The 12,426-nt window shown below is 46.7% G+C and overlaps 1 protein-coding gene across 3 annotated transcripts in view; it reads right to left on the bottom strand.

Annotated features, from left to right (window-relative positions):
• CSNK2A2 (casein kinase 2 alpha 2) overlaps positions 1–12,426 on the bottom strand; it is a 367,342-nt gene that overhangs the window by 133,179 nt on the left and 221,737 nt on the right. The gene's annotated exons all lie outside the window — the stretch shown is intronic.

Below are 12,426 nucleotides of genomic sequence, written 5' to 3'. Positions count from 1 at the left end.
TTGGTTAATGTGAAAACTAGTTATGACCTTAGGTAGGAATTTAGGGTTTGTCCTGAGAACTACCTTATTTAGGTGTATTTGCATGAAAGGTTCTTGAATTGTCAGTGCCTGCAATTCACTTACTCTTCTGAGTGAAGTAATTGCTATTAGGAAGGCCACCTTCCATGTTAGGAGCTGCAATTCGCAAGAATGTAGAGGCTCAAAGGGTGGGCCCATAAGTCTAGTAAGTACAATGTTAAGATTCCAGACTGGGGAAGGTGGAGCTCTTGGAGGGATTACTCTTTGGAGTCCTTCCATAAACGCCTTAATAGGTGGTATGCGGAAGAGAGACACGCGTTGTCTGTTTTGAAGGTATGCTGCAATAGCAGCTAGGTGTAATCTTATAGATGAATATGCTAGATTACATCTTTGTAAGTGTAGCAGATAACAAATTATGTTTTGGACAGAAGCGTCCAGAGGATTGATTTGATTATTTTGGCAGTAAATAACAAATCTTTTCCATTTGTTTGCATAACAGGCTCTGGTAGTGGGACGTCTTGCCTCTTTGATGATATTCATACAATCAGGAGGCAGGTTAAGGTATCCGAACTCTAAGACTTCAGGAGCCAGATTGCTAGGTTCATTTGATTGGGGTCCTGGTGTTGTATCTCCATGGTTCTGTGCGAGTTATTTTGGAGAGCGTTGTAGTCGTTGATGAGGGACGACAGAGTTCTAGGAGTGTCGTGTACCATGGTTGTCGTGCCCATGTGGGAGCAACCAGGATCATTGTAAGTGTTTGTTGCTTTAGTTTGCGTTCTACTAATGGAATGAGTGGGGTTGGCAGAAAAGCGTATGCAAATCTGCCTGACCAGTTCATCCATATCGCATTGCCCTTCGACTGCGGGTGTGGGAACCTGGCGGCGAAGGATGGGCATTTTGCGTTTTCTTTTGTGGCGAACAGATCTATGTCTGGGTGTCCCCATGCTTGAAAGAACGGGAGTAGGACTTCTGGGCGAAGTTCCCATTCGTGGATCTGTTGACTGTGTCTGCTCAATAGGTCTGCAATCTGGTTGTTCACTCCTGGGAGATGTTCTTCTAGAAGATGGATGTTTTGTGGAATGGCCCATCTCCATATGCTTTGCGCTAGGCGTGAAAGCTGCAGAGAGTGTGTCCCCCCCTGTTTCTGTATGTAGAACATTGCTGTCATATTGTCCGTCCGGACTAGGACAGTCTTGTTGGCTATGTGTTTTTGAAAGGCCTCCATTGCCTGAAATATTGCTAGTAATTCTAGGTAGTTTATGTGGTGTATCTTTTGGTGCGGTGTCCATAGACCTTGCACTGTATGTTGAAGTAGATGGGCTCCCCACCCTGTGAGTGATGCGTCTGTTGTCAACACTACCTGTGGAACTGGCTCTTGGAACAGTCGCCCTTTTGAAAGGTTGTGTTCCACCACTGCAGAGAGCGATGGGTGCGACTGTCTACCAACACTAGGTCCTTTAGTTTCCCTTGAGCCTGGTTCCATTGTGTTGCTAGGCATTCTTGAATGGGACGCATTTGTAGCCGAGCATGTGGGACTATGAATATGCAATATGCCATCATGCCTATGAGTTGCATAAACACTCTTGCTGGCAAGAGAGTCTGAGGTTGGAATCTTTGGATCAGTGCTTGAATGTTCTGTATCCTGGCTGGAGCTGGGTAAGCCTTTGCTACTGTGGAGTCTATTGTTGCTCCCAGATACTGCTGTATATGGGAGGGTTGTATATGGGATTTGGGGTAGTTGAGGGAAAAATCCAGATTGTGTAATAGATGGATTGTGGTCACAGTGTGCTGCAGACATTGGTGATCTGATTTGGCCTTTATCAGCCAATCGTCTAGATATGGAAACACATGAATATGTTGTCTCCGTAGATGTGCTGCCACTACTGCTAAGCATTTTGTGAACACCCTTGGTGCTGTTGTTACCCCGAAGGATAGGACTTTGAATTGGTAGTGCTGTCCCTGCACTACGAATCTGAGGTATTTCCTGTGCGCGGGATGAATGGGTATATGAAAGTATGCGTCTGAGATCTAGCGTGGCGAGAAAATCGCCTTGCTGTAGTAGTGGTAGTACTTGTTGAAGTGTGATCATGTGGAAATGATCTGAGTGTATGTAGTGATTGAGGGGACGAAGGTCGAGAATGGGCCTGAGGGAGCCATCTTTTTTGGGGATTAGGAAATAGAGGGAGTAAACTCCTTTTCCTTGTTGCTGCAGGGGAACCGGTTCTATAGCGTGCTTTTGTAGCAGTGCTAAGACCTCCTGTTGCAATAGTATGGTATGTTCCTCTGACATTGGTCTGTGTTTGGGTGGTATGTTGGGTGGGGTAGATGTAAGTTCCAGACAGTAACCAGAATGGATAATTTGCTTCACCCACCTGTCTGTTGTGATGGATTCCCAGACAGGTAGGAACTGTGATAATCTGCCTCCGACTGGTGTTAAGTGGTCTGGAGGCAGGTGTAGGAGGTCACTGTTTGGGAGTGGTGGAGGTACGGTTGTTGTTGTTACCTCTACCTCTGCCTTTATTATTGTTTCCTCTATATCCTCCTCTGCCTTTTTGAAATGTGTTTTGAGAGGTAGTTTGGAAAGTTTGAGAGGTTTGTGTGTTATTCCCTCTCCCATTACCTCTATAGGAGGATCTACGAAAGGAACGTTTGGATTGGTAAGACTGTAGTGCACCCATAGATTTAGCGGTGTCAGTGTCCTTCTTCATTTTGTCTAGTAGGACATCTGTTTCAGGCCCAAACAATAAATCGTGGTTAAGGGGTTGATTGAGAATAGTGGTTTGCACCTCAGGTTTGAAACCTGATATGCGAAGCCAGGCGTGTCTTCTTAACATTACGCTTGTATTGACTGTTCTAGAGGCTGTGTCAGCTGCATCTAGAGCACACTTTATCGAGGCATTAGTGATGAACTTTCCTTCTTGGATAAGATCAGTTGCCTGTTGTTTATATGGGTCAGGAAGATGTTGTAGTAGCTCCTCTAGTTTGTCATAGTGTGCTCTGTCACATCTAGCTAACAATGCTTGTGTGTTAGCTATTCTCCAGGTGTTGGCTGCTTGTGAAGCCACCCTTTTCCCTGAGGCCTCCAGTAGTTTGGACTCTTTTTCTGGTGGTGCAGCATCGCCAGTGGTTTGTGAGTTTGCCCTCTTTCGTGCATTGGCAACCACTAAAGAGTCTAGCTGTAGTTGACCCATGATGTATGTAGGGTCGGAGGGTGCTGCTCTATATTTCTTTTCCAGTCTGGGGTTGAGTATCCTAGCCCTAATGGGGTCTTTTAATATTTCTGGTGCAGGTTTTAAAACTTCTTTGAGCATGGGTAAAGTGCGGGCACTTCTTTCTGTGGTTGGGAAGGTGTCCAGCAAGAAATCCTCTTCCAGAGGGTCAGCAAGCATATCTACCCCGTGGAAACTAGCAGCCCTGTCCACTAACTGATGAAAAGCAATGGTGTCATCAGGAGGGGATGGTTTTGAAGGGTATGGTGTGGGGTCCAGAAGAGGTGTGTTATCTGGTGAAAATGGGTTTCCCCATGTGTCCAGGTTGGGGTTTGGGTCATCAGGATCGTCATAAGGGTCCTGTGGATCATTATCTGTGTCATCATCTGGGTCCCCAACAGGCTGTGGAGGCATGGGGGGGAGGGGTGTATGGCACATAAGGTAGAATAGGAGAGAGAGGAGGAGGAGGGGTGACAGGCCTAATAGGAGAGGTAGCAATGTCCTTCCTCTTCAGAGGAATAGGAGAGGGTAATGCAGGATGAATATTTTCCTCTTGTGGAGCACAACTTGACCTGTGTTAGGGTCTATGATGATTCTTTTCTGTTTACGATCGACAGGATCCGGAAAAAACAGCTCCTCCTCTGTATTTGGTGGTTTCGGCACTGAAGATTTGTGGTGTTTTTTGCTGGGAGTCAAAGGGTTTGTAGGCTTCGGCCTCGACCTATCTGGCTCGGGAACCTTCTTTTTGCTGGGTTTGGGAGCTTTCTTGACTTCGACGTCCTTTTTCGGATCGACCGTTTTCTTGGGTTCGATCTGTTTTTTAGGCTCGGTGACCTTTTTGGAGTCGTTAGTCTTTTTCGGGTCGATTAACTTTTTCGGGTCGATATTTTTCTTGTGATCGACCTTTTTCGACTTGAGAAGCTTCTGCTCGACATTTTTGGGAACGGTCGAGTCTTTCGCCGCCGGAGCCGGATGTGTTTTTCTCGGCGCCGAAGGCATCTTGGGTGTAGGGAGATACGGTTTGCTCGGTCCCGAGCTACCGGAAGGCTTTTCGGTTATCTTCGGAGCCGGGCCCGAGGGTGGGGCTTCCGAAGGGATATTTTGATCGTGACAAAGGCCTTGTGGCGATGTCTTGACCGGAGCCTTATGTGGGGTGATTGGGACAGGGGCATCGGTACTCACGTGATGCCCCGATGGGATTGGGTCATCTGAGTTCGATTCTTCGACTGTGACGAGCTGTAGATCGTCCGAGTCCTGGGAATCCGAGGGGTCGAAGATATCGTCGGGTTCCGGTGCCGCTGCTTGCCGATGCATCGCTTGTCGATGGGCCCTTCGGTTCCTGATTGTCTTTTTGGAACGGAAGAGTGCGCAGGCTGAGCAGTCTTCTTCTCTATGCTCCGGAGATAGGCATCTGTTGCACACCGGGTGATGATCGGTGTGTGGGTATTTAGCACCACACGGGGGACATTTTTTGAAGGGGGTCCTTTCCATGGGCCCGAGGCCCGAGTGGCGTCGATAGGCCCGGAGGCCTGCGTCGATGGAAATATGAGAAATAAAGTCTCGTAAAGTTCTAGGGTATCGACCGGAGAGCAATCCCGTCGAGATACTTGGATTTGCCGTGAAGAAAGTTGAAAACTTCGGAGTCGAAGTTGGCGTCGCAGAAGTACATCCGAACCCGATGGCGGAAAAAAACAATCTGACGATGGAGGAGCTGTCCATGCGCACTGTAGCCCAGGGCAGGAGTCACCTATCTCGTGAGATCTCGAAGACTCTTCCAAGACAACAACGTGCAACATCCGGACCCAACACTAGGCGGCGATCTAATGCAATAATGTGACTGCGGCAGCTCATATGCCTCGAACCTGTAGTTACAGGTAAGAAACTACTTCTTCTGTAGTAGGGGATCTCTGTGTATAGTCATAATTTGTGAATAGAATGGCAAGCCCATCCCAAACAATCTAAACCCAGCAGTGGAAGAAACATCTAGAATCACTACTGTGCAAATAAATTCCTCAGTGAAGCCTGCCCAACCTGCGCATCCGCCCTGGCATCAGAGTCCAAGCAGTAATGCTTAGCGAAGGTATGGACGGACTTCCAAGTGGCAGCCCTACAGATGTCTGCAATGGAACATTACGCAGCAAAGCCGCAGTAGCCGCTTTACCCCTGGTAGAGTGAGCCTTAGGCTTACCCCTTAGAGTCTTGTTAGCTCTCTGTTAACACAATTGGATACAGGACACAATCCACCTAGAAATGGAATGTTTAGAGGTGGCAAGACCAGTCCTGACCGATCCATAATTAACAAATAACTGATTTGATCTATGAATCTCCTTGGTCTTATCTAAGAATTTTAATACCCGTCTCACATCAAGTGAACAAAGGGACCTCTCCGCCGGAGAGGAAGGATGTGGAAAAAACGTTGGTAAAGTGATCGTTTGATTGACATGTAAATCAGATATCACTTTAGGGAGGAACTTCGGGTGATTACTCATGACAACCGTAGATGCATGAAATACAGTTTAGGGCTCTTGGCAACACAGGGCCTGGATCTTACTCACCATGCAAGCCGTTGTTATAGCTACAAGGAAAGCTGCCTTCCAGGATAAATGCTGTAAAGAAGCCTTATGAATAGGCTCAAAAGGCTCCTTCATCAATCTAGACAGCACCACATTAAGCTCCGACGGAGGCGAAGGACGCCTAACGGGAGGAAACGCCTTCAAACCTTCCAGAAAATCTTTGATGACAGGGATTTGGAAAAAGGAAGTTTGTGATGGGCATTTCCTATACGCAGTTAAAGTTGTGAGGTGAACCTTAATAGAATGAAAATTAAGGCTAGATTGAGCCAAATGCAGCAAATACGGAAAGATGACATCCTCCTTGCAGGATGTAGGATCAGCACCTTTAGAGGCACACCAAATGCAGAATCTCTTCCATTTGTATGCGTAGGAAGTCCTCGTAGACTGTCTCTTTGCCTCTTTTAGTATCTCCATGCAGCTCTCAGGAAGATTTAAATGTCCAATGCACTAGTTCAGGAGCCCTGCTGCCAAACTCAATGACAAGAGGTTGGAATGCACCATCTGCCCTCCGAACTTCGTGAGACGGTCTGGCCGACATGGAAGCCGAAGATTCGGCAGGAGAGACCGGTGTAGTAGGTCGGTGAACCACCACTGCCGAGGCCATTTTGGAGCAATAAGGATCATTCTGGCCCGTGACTGGGACAGATTGATCAACACTATCGAGATCAGGAAAATGGGTGGAAAAGCGTAGAGTAAGCTGTTTGACCAGTTGATCCACAGTGCATTCCCCAGCGTCCCCGGTTGGTAAAACCTGGAGGCGAAGTCTAGGCATTTGCTGTTTTCTGCGGTGGCGAACAGATCAATGTCTGGAGTACCCCATCTTGCAAAGATGTCTCTTAACACCTCGTCGTTTAAGACCCACTCGTGGTTTTCTTGAACGAGCCTGCTGAGAGCGTCTGCCTGAGCATTCTGCACACCTGGCAGATGGGTCACCGTTATCGTCAGTCCCCTGGCCAACAGCCATTTCCTGATCGCTTGCGCTTCCAGAGACAGTGTGCGCGATCTTGAGCCCCCCTGCCTGTTGAGGTAGTACATCATTGTTGTGTTGTTCGTCTGTACAAGCAGGGAATTGGTCCGAAAGGACAGGTGGAAGGCTTTCAGCGCCAGATGAACAGCTCTGAGTTCCAGAAAATTGATGTGATACGTGGATTCTGTCTGAGACCAACGTGCCTTGGATCTGAAGGTGGTCTGAATGCGCTCCCCGGCCCTGGAGAGACGCATCTGTCACAATGGTCTGAGTCGGTATCTCCTTGTGGAATGGAATCCCTTTGAGGAGATTCTCCGGTGAACACCACCACTTCAGGGATTGTAGACCGTGTTGAGACAGTTGGATCCTGTCCTCCCAGCTCAGTCTCTGGTCCAACCGATCCTCCAGACATTCCTGCAACGGCCTCATGTGGAGGCGTGCATGTGGAGTGAGAAAGATACAAGTGGCCATCGACCCCAGGAGAGAGGACACCGTCTTTACCATCGGTGATGGAACGGACATGAGAGTCTGAGCTTTCCGAAGGATCGATAAGCGTCACTCCTCCGAAGGACACACACTTGCTTTGAGAGTATCGATGGAGGCTCCAAAGTACTGCAGACACTGAACAGGAGTCGGGACAGATTTGGATATGTTGATGTGCAGACCCAATTGGTTCAACAGAGCAGCCGTCCTGTTGAAATGTAGCTGCGCCTCCTGGAATGTGGATGCTTTGATCAGCCAGTCGTCCAGGTACGGGTAAAGAAACACCTTGTTCTTTCTCAGGTGCGCTGCCACCACCACCATGCACTTTGAAAAAGACCTGGGAGCAGACTTCAGACCGAATGGAAGTACTGTATACTGATAGTGGTTGGTGCCGACCAGGAAACGCAGGAACTTCCGATGCTTCTGGGCAATGGGGACAGGGAAGTACGCGTCCTGCAGATCTATGCCGCAGAGCCAGTCTCCTCGATGCAGCTGAGGATAAATATGGTGCAGGGACAGCATAAGGAACTTTTCTCTGCGAATCCATTTGGTTGCTTGACGCAAATGCAGAATGGGCCTGAACTCTTATTTGTCCTTTTTCCACACAAGAAAGAACCTTGACTATAGACCCTTTCCTCTCAGAGATGGAGGTACAAGCTCTATCGCCCTTTTTCTTAACAGGGTATCGGCCTTCGCTTGGAGTTCGCGTAGCACGTATTGTGAGCGAACTGGTGGAATAGCTGGAGGAGGGCTGATAAAACGTAGACTGTATCCATTGCAAACAATATTCAGCACCCACTTGTCCTGGTAATTTTTCTCCACTCTGCCAGGTAGTTCTGAATGCTTCCCCCCACCGGAGTGGGTAACAGAAGAGGGGGAAGCAATCCCTCAGGGCTTAGACCCAGCCGGGCCCTTGTTCCCCGATGTGGACTGTTGGTTGCCTCTGCCCCTTTGACGTCTCTGAAAAAGCTGCTGCTGAAACTTGACCTTCTTCCTGCCACACTCAGGGCACTTGTCCAATAGAGCCGGCATTTTGACAAAAAGGAAGTGGCTTAGCTGGCCAAAAAGAACAGCAAATGGAAGATAAAGGCCCCAGAGGTCGAATGAAACACAAACTATCAAAAAAGCTCCAAAAATTGAAGAAATACTAATAAAGGCAGAGCTCAATGCTACTGCGGCTTTGCTGCGTAATGTTCCCATTGCAGACATCTGTAGGGCTGCCACTTGGAAGTCCGTCCATACCTTTGCTAAGCATTACTGCTTGGACTCTGATGCCAGGGCAGATGCGCAGGTTGGGCAGGCTTCGCTAAGGAATTTATTTGCACAGTAGTGATTCTATATGTTTCTTCCACCGCTGGGTTTGGATTGTTTGGGATGGGCTTGCCATTCTATTCACAAATTATGACTATACACAGAGATCCCCTACTACAGAAGGAGTAGTTTCTTACCTGTAACTCCAGTTCTGTAGTAGGGGTATCTCTGTTATAGTAATAAGCGACCCGCCCTCCTCCCCGGTGGATGAAACGACGACAATGATTGCTACAGGCCTGGCTTTATACACCTTCAAAAAGAACTGAAAGTAACTTGCCTTTGGTTGTGCATCATGGGATACCGAGTCTTTAGAGGGTTCCTTAAAGGCACGGTATCCCTTTTCCAGACACATAATGGCAGCCTATGGGGCTTGTCTGTCCAACCCTCCCTCTCTATTATGACAAAGGATTTTTGTGAAGGGGAGTTTCTCTTGGTGTGAAACTTAGCAAAATGTGGAAATTTAAATATTATTTGGCTATCTTTTTTGTCACTTCAGGATGAAGTGCTGGCCAGTGTAGCCTTGTTAATGTCAGGATGCATTATTTGTCTTTGATTTTCTCTTAAGTGTCTATGCAGGACTGCAGAAGAGGACAACTTAAGAGACTATTTCTATTGCTCCGGGGTCCACGCACATGGGCGGGACAACTCACAGATTATGACTATACACAGAGATTCCCCTACTACAGAAGCCATCATTCCTAGCAGCTTCCCCACCGTCCTCACTGTCAGAGCTTGACCCTTCCGGTACAGCTGTTGCTTCTTTAAAAGCACCATTGCTCTCTTCTCCGTAGGAAAAACTTTCCCTTGTATTGAATTTATTCTTGCTCGTAAGAACATTTTTTCCGGTTCTATTTATGATTTCTCCATGTGTATGGAGAAACCCAGCTGAACAAGCGTTATTACTTGTGTGTGCTCTTTGCATTTTTTGTATACATTTGCCCTTACTAGTCAGTCGTCCAGGTAGGGGTAAACGTGTATTCCCTGTCTCCGCAGGTGTGCCACCACTATTGCTAGGCACTTTGTGAATACTCTTTGTTCAGATTATATCCCAAACGCCAGTACTTTGAAGTGGTAGTGTTCTTTGACTACCAAACATCTGAGGAAATTCTTGTGGCTTACGTTCATGGGAATGTGTAAATGAGTGTCCATTAAGTCTATTGTGGCCATGTAATTCCCCGCTTTTATCTGAGGTATTACCTCCTACAGGGTAGTCACTTAGATTTTGAGTTTTTATGAACTTGTTTAAAAACTCGAGGTCAAGATTCGGCCTGAGTGACCCATCTACCTTTTGAAGTAGAAAGCATGTTGAGTAGTTTCCCTTGTTTCTCTCCAGTCTTGGCACTAACTCCTTTGACCGCAACTCCTCTACCCCTATGAGTAGACAGGATGTTTCCTCCCTTGAAAGTACCTTTTTCCTTGGTCCCCTTTATGGAGGCGTTTTCTTCAATTCTATGCAATATCCAAATTATATTAGTCTTAAATTGGATCTGTCTGTGGTGATATTCTTCCACTTCTGGAGGAATTTTTTTAATCTTCGATGAGTGTTTCTTGTGAACCCTGTTAGGTCACTAACTAGCTGGTTGTTACTTCTGAACTAAGCCCCGATCGACTTTGAAATCTCTTTGTCTTTTTTCAACTAATTTAGGATTGCATCCACCGCATTCCCAAATAGTTGTTCCCCACTGACTAGTGCATTTAGTATAGTAGCTTGCATCTCTGGCATAAAAGTTGAAATTCTTAACCAGGCATGGCGTCGCTCTGTCATTCCGATGTTTCAGCTGTATCCAGTGCAATTTTAAGCAGATATTGGCGATGTTCATGCTATTCACCACCAGGTGTGCTGCCCTCCTTTGGTACTATGAGACGTTTCATTTGTTTTCCTATTTGCTCCCAATGTTGGTAGTCATGACTATTCTGCAGTGTATTTGAGTTTGCAATCCGCCACTGGTTTGCAACACTACTTTCCACCTTTTGCCCCATGAGGTCCATTCTCTTGCTCTCCTTATCTGGAGGAGGCCCATGGTGTTTGGGATGGTGGCTTTTTGCTGAACTGTTAATGCTATTATCAAATTTGCCGGGACTGTTCCCTTTATGTAACTTGGGTCTTTTGTAGAAGGTCTATACTTCTCCTCTACCTTAGTGACTGCTTAACATGTAGCTGGTTCCTTGAAAACCTCCTTTCCTTGATCACAGGGGAGCATTAGTAAACACAGATTCCTTGACTATGTAGGCAGGAGAGCTTCTAGTAGAAAACAAGATTGTCTCTTCTCTTTTTATTACCTGATTATACATTCCAATATCATCATGTGGTGATGGTCATGAAGGGTATGTGTCTACCCCTTCTTCTGTTGAGTCTGTTTCCAGGTCTTGACATTGTGAGCTCAGTATTCTGAAGCCTCAGAACTCAGTTAGATTTGCTCCTTCTCCTACTCATAGAAGATCTCTTGATCTGGGATTTTAAAAGTTTTTCTTCCTTTGTAAAATACTACCCAGTTCGGCTTCGAGTCTCCTCTTTTTCTCAATCTCCGCTGCTCGTTGTTGGCCGTCAAGATTCTTCTGCGTACGCTTTGATGACGAATCCTTCGAAAACGGCATGTTTGCTGAACCGTGTTGTTATGTTTTCTACCTCTCCTGTTTTGACGTAGATGCGCCTTTTCCTCGACAGTCCTTCGACGGCTTGGATTTCTCAGGTGCCTTTACCTCTGCAGTGCCCTTTTCAAAGAACCCGAGGGTACACTTCAATCTGGTCATGCTTGCGGTCAGGTAAGTGCTTTGACGCAGATGCAGCCTTTGAGGTTTAAGAGTCTGATTTTGCTTGGCTTGAGTGAAATTTGTAAGGACGCAGAGTCTCTTAACTCTGATCTAGAAGACTTCTTGACCCCTCTGTCGGCGTCTACTATCTGGAGGTCGACCTCAGTATCCCCTTCAGGCCCATCGGCGAAACTCTCCTCTTCATTTTTGGAAGAGGCTCAAAACTCGTAGAGATGGAGGGTGATGTTGGCCCCTGCACTGTAAGGTCAGCTGTTCTCAGTCGCAGTCTTACCCGCAGAGTTTTGGGGGCAAACACTGCACAGGCGTTGCAGTATTCATCCGGTGATAGGCAGGAGTTGCAGACCAGGTGCTGATCCTTTGTCACACATTTATGGTGGCAGTTCTTGCAAAACTGGAATAGTGTCTTCTCCTTTACCAAGAAACAAGGAGCCCACTGCACATGCATTTCCCGTATCCGTCGCTTCTTCTGAGGACTCCTTCGCTCCCGTGAACTTTCGCAATTTTGTCTCGATTTTCGTCAACTTTTTCCTTCAGATTGTTGGAGATCCTCCTGCATGCACCCAGACCCAACAGCGGAAAAAAATAATCTGAAGATGGTGACTAAAGGTGGGAGCTAACGGAGGAAGCACAACTTAGTCACAAGGGACACCAAATGGAGGTACGTTTGCGCCCACAACAACAAAACACAAAAACAGTCGAAGGACAAGATTTTTTGGGAAGAAATCCGGACCCAACCACTAGATGGTGCAATAATGCACAGCATGTGACTCCAGAAAAGATTCAAGGTGCAAAAATGAAGTTTACACTATAATTTAGATCTTTGTGAAGCACTGCAAACCGCTATATGTCTAAATTCAACCAAGAAGAACTAGAGCATTTCAGACTCCTTCTGCAGGTCAGACGTCTTTAAGCTTAGTGGCACATGCCTGGGTACAAAAATAAAACTAAGCTAAACGCCACTAATGATACTTGGCAGTACATTATGGGTTAAACATATTTTGGTGGCAAAACTGGCCAGTTATCTAGCAAAGGTAAAATTACATTCACTTGGATTCCAGTACAAAAACTTTAGTTTCCCTTCTACACAATTGGT

This window comes from Triturus cristatus, chromosome 12 (genome assembly GCF_964204655.1).
Source record: "Triturus cristatus chromosome 12, aTriCri1.1, whole genome shotgun sequence".
Taxonomy (NCBI): Eukaryota; Metazoa; Chordata; class Amphibia; order Caudata; family Salamandridae; genus Triturus; species Triturus cristatus.
The sequence above is the reverse complement of the archived record's forward strand: the minus strand, read 5'-3'. Positions and strand labels throughout refer to the sequence as shown.